Source organism: Nyctereutes procyonoides, unplaced genomic scaffold, assembly GCF_905146905.1.
Source record: "Nyctereutes procyonoides isolate TBG_1078 unplaced genomic scaffold, NYPRO_anot_genome, whole genome shotgun sequence".
NCBI lineage: Eukaryota > Metazoa > Chordata > Mammalia > Carnivora > Canidae > Nyctereutes > Nyctereutes procyonoides.
The window spans coordinates 41,838,209-41,842,845 of record NW_026575044.1 but is presented as its reverse complement, the minus strand read 5'-3'; the positions used below and the strand labels follow the sequence as shown (position 1 = coordinate 41,842,845).

At 35.6% G+C, this 4,637-nt stretch overlaps 1 pseudogene; it reads right to left on the bottom strand.

Annotated features, from left to right (window-relative positions):
* Nucleotides 1-297: 297 nt before the first annotated feature.
* Nucleotides 298-570, bottom strand: LOC129509118 (60S ribosomal protein L37a-like; annotated as a pseudogene).
* Nucleotides 571-4,637: the final 4,067 nt, after the last annotated feature.

Sequence of the window (4,637 nt, the reverse complement as noted above, 5' to 3'; positions counted from 1 at the left end):
GTTCATGCTTATTTAATGTCCATTTCCCTCCCCACCCCCTACTTGAAATAGATGACACAAAGGTTTTCCTGAGCTGTTGACTGCTATATACCTAGCACTTAGAATAGTGCCAGGCACAGAATAGACACTAAATATATTTCTTTAAAATTATAAGGATTTTTAATTTCCAAGTCTTTTGAGGAAGCCAAATTAAGCAGTACAAATTGGAAGATCTAATTAATAATTTAACAACAAGCAAAAGTAATTTTGTTACATAAATTAACCCATTTATTATCAGCTAGCAGTGTTTCAAATGGTCTACTGGTCTTCCAATTCCTTCAGTCTTCTGATGGCAGACTTTACTGTGATGGCAGAAATGGTGTTGTAGGTCCATGCAACTACAGCTTTCATACAAAAGCCACAATGCCAGAGGCCCAGAGCTCATCTTTTCATCTTGATTTTGCCACAGAAGAAGCAAGTGTACTTAGCATGCTGGCTTATTTCAATCTTCTTCACCATTTTCCTGAGGGAGGCACCATAATGGGTCTATATTTATCCACAGATTCTGACCTTCTTGATGCATTTAGCCATGTCACCGCAAGCTAGGTCTGAGCCCAAAGAGTGACACTAAATATTTTTGACTGAATGAATAAATGATAGAGATGTTTCATTTCGTTTCATTTTATTTTTAAAGATTTTATTTATGTGAGACAGAGAGCAAGTGAGAGAGCACAAGCAGGGGGAGGGACAGAGAAGAGGGAGAAGTAGGCTCCCCTCTGAGCAGGGAGCCCCACAGGGACTTAATCCCAGGACCCTGAGATCATTATCTGAGCTGAAGGCAGATGCTTAACTGACTGAGCCACCCAGGTGCCCAGAAATGTTTCATTTTAAAGTGAGTAAAATGGGAAATGCTTTTTGCTTCAGTCACTTGAGACTTCTGTGCATTTACTCTTCAGTAAGGAGAAAGAAAAAGGTCAGAAAGAGAGGGTCTTGCAAATAAAATGAATGATATATTAATCTCATAAGACAATTACCTGGGTCTAAACCAGGCTAAGAAAAGCAAGAATGGCAAGAGTAAAAAAGCAATTGTGATGAGCTGCATGTTATTGAAGACAATATTTTTTTCTGGCTATAAATCCGATGGTGAAATCTGCAGTGAGGATGTGCAGCAGAGTGCCATCCCACAGAAGTAAGCTACTCCCTTGGGGGTGACTCAAATATGACACCATTCTACTTTGAAGAATTTGAATAGTGATGGGATGGCCTCCAAGAATTCCATTGGCTGAAATAATTAAATATGTTAAACTAAATCAAGCAAGAAAAATTATGTTGTGGGTAACAGAAGAAAGAAAAGAAACTAGACCTTTCTAGAAACCCTAGAGCAAAGATTGACGTCTTCAGATTCTGGTGAGGAATTAGGAAAATAAATCTAAATGATAGCTATAGTATATGGTAAGCTGAAAGTATGACATAAATGAAGTTCTATTATTATAACATAACAATGAAGGAGACTTTGTAAGTGACTTAGGGGAAATGAACTGTTTAATTTGAGATAGTAACAAGTTGGAAAATCCCTGCAAATAAAGCCTTTCTTTCATCAAGTGTTTGCTGTCTGTTTTCGTGACTTCCAGAAGAAACAGTTAAGCCTGAATGCTGTAAGAGATTTAAAAACTTTTAAGAATGATAACAAGATGAAAAAGTGATCTCACTGAGAGGTTATCAGTTTCTAAATCAATTGAGAGGGCTAAAGTTAGACCAAAACTAAGTATATTCAGATAGGTGTGCTGCAGTGGGAACTGGGAAACTGCTCTCCATATGGCGTGGGTGAGTATTAAGCTCCCTCAGGAAATTTAAACAATTCTCTGTGGGCATGTAACTCACGTTTCATGGTATGAATTCTAGAACTGTTTTCAAAAATTGGCACATAAAACCAAAGCTATAGCAATCGTTTAAAATAAGGAGAAGAGTCACTTCCTCTAAATACAAATACCCAGTTCAGCATTTATGAGAAAAGAGAAATCGGGTTACCAAAAGTCAAAAGATTATGTTTTTTACTTAACGGATTGTATTTTTTCTAATTATACAAATTATGTCAGATAGAATGGCAATCATGAAGTCTAGTTCATGAAAAGTGCCACGTTTTACTAATTCTATGCTCTGAATAAGCACTGATGAATTGTAAATGTCAGTGAATTGGGCCAAGAATTGAGAGTTGATTTGCTAGAGGGCCACTTTAGCCATATTCCTTTATTTACTGCCATCAGAGTGTCTTAAAACCTTGATCCTCCTCCATTTATGTCATTTGTTTTATTTAATCTCCAAAAGACAAGGGCCAAATGTTTTCAAAATGTAGATAAATTCTACCAATTGTCATGCATATATGTCCATAAATCTTTAAAAAATATCTGTGATTTGTGCTGTTGTTTATTTTACCAGAAGATTGGCATGCAATTAAAATGACTTTACATATTATTATATTCTTATTCCTCACTGATTAGTGGTTGTTGCTACTGTTTAAAAGGGGAACAAAAGGCCTATTAAAAAATAAATTTGGTCCATTTGTATTTGTATTATGAGCAATGATAGCTCAATTCATTCTGGGTATTACTTATTAATCCATTAAGTTTTGTGGCTGAGTAATGATAATAAACATTAACTATGTTACTTTATTTATTTCAACTCATATGATTCTTATATCAACTTACCCCTATTTCACACATGAGAAAATAGAGGCACATAGATGTTGGGTAACTTTGCTGTAGTTGGGAGCTAGTAAGTGGTAGAGCTGGAATTAGAATACAAGGAATTTGATTTATAACCCAGTCTGTGCTCAGAAGCACAAGGCTGTGATGCTTCTCAAATACTGCATGTAGTAATTTTGCATTTTGCCTTGTAAGTCTTTCAATTGAATTAGCATATTGATGTTGAAATAGTATAAATTCATTTATTTAAAAAGTAAAGACATTTTCTTTCTGTTATGCTCTTGATGCAAAGAATACCAGAATTCAAATTTTATATCTCATTTGGAACATGTAAGAAATAGATTTCTTTAGGTTGATATGATGGCTGATTTGGGGGAAGGGGGAGCAGGGGAAAGATGGCTTAACTATAGCAGTTTGTCAGAAAGAAATTGACTCAAAGTGAGATTTTATGGTTCATATGTACTCCTGCTACCTATAAAGAGTGTTATAGAAAGAAAAATAAATAGGCATATTCTAGAGTCTGTGTTGTTTAATGTAGTTGTAAGGAATATGGATAAATTAAAATATTACTGCCGTTTTGCAGATAGAGAAACTGAAGAGTAGAACTTGCTTAAGATGTTAAGAGACATTAGAAGCTGAACCAGTTTGAGAAACAAAAATTTAGAATTATATAAAATGAGAATCTGAGAGATTAGATTGCAATACCCAACCTGTCATTTACAAGATGAGAAAATGAAGCTTGATGGTTTTAGAGGTTTTCTTTTTTTTCTTTTGAATGTGTGCATGTATTTGTGTATTTATATACCTTGCCTTATTCCCTCAAACACATGAATACAAGTATGATACATAAGGGCTTTTATGAGCCAGGAAATTATGGTAAAGAGAAAACAAAGGTTAGAATGATAAGCAGGTAGATTTAGAACACAAAATGCACATTATTAGTTCCCAAACACTGTTGGAAGGCCATTTGGCTTTCAGATTTCTAGCAGCAAACACTAGGACAAAAATAGAAGCCACAGTGTCCATGAGATAAAACATCAGTTTTTCAGAATAGCACAATTATTCCTGGTTCTGAGCCCTTGATGGATTTATCCTAAAGGACCACGTAAAAAGGGGTGTGTTTTTATAAAATGAGCAATATCCTCAACAATAAATACCATAAGCTTTATAGGACTGTTTCCTTACCATCACTCTGTGCAGGCTGTTGGCAGAATAAATCAGCACGATGTAGCAGGAGAATTTTATGAGCAGCCAAAGCAATGCAGGCCAGGTATCCTGACATCCTCTTAAGGAAGAATTTTCCAGGTTTAGAAGACATACACACAACACGTAATTCAGGCAGTTCTGCAGAATACATATTTCTCCCAATCAGGCTTTTAACTAAGTGCTGAGTACCAATGAGTTTAACATTGTCCTTTCAAATAGATGTTTGAGAGGTAGTCTGTGTTCTGGTTAAATGCAGACTTGTAAGCATCAGAGTTCTCTGAACTGAGGGAAGGCTTGCCACACTGTAGGAGCTCTTATATTCTCTTTGCACATATTTTCCCCAGTATAATATTTATACTTTATCTTTTTAATAATGTATTTTTCCATGTAGAATTATGGATTTGCATGTTAGAGTAGGAGGCCACTCCAACTCCTTGGAGTGATGGATTGAGCAAGTACTGAGAAGAAAGCCAAGATTTCTCCTAAAAATAATTTTAAGTCTATTCCAGCTCATGGAACAGATGGGTGACCGAGGCCTTCAAAACATGGCCACAAGAATTTTAGTTTGGAACAATTTCAAAGTGGGTGTTAACAAATGCCCATCATGGCCATAAAAATAAACCTCAGGAAGGGATTCATAGAACATCTAAATGTTGAGCAATGTAATTTCCTGCAGAATGCTCCCAGATAAAATAATTACAAAACATATCCCTAATGCCCTAATGAAGTGTCACCATACGTGATTATATA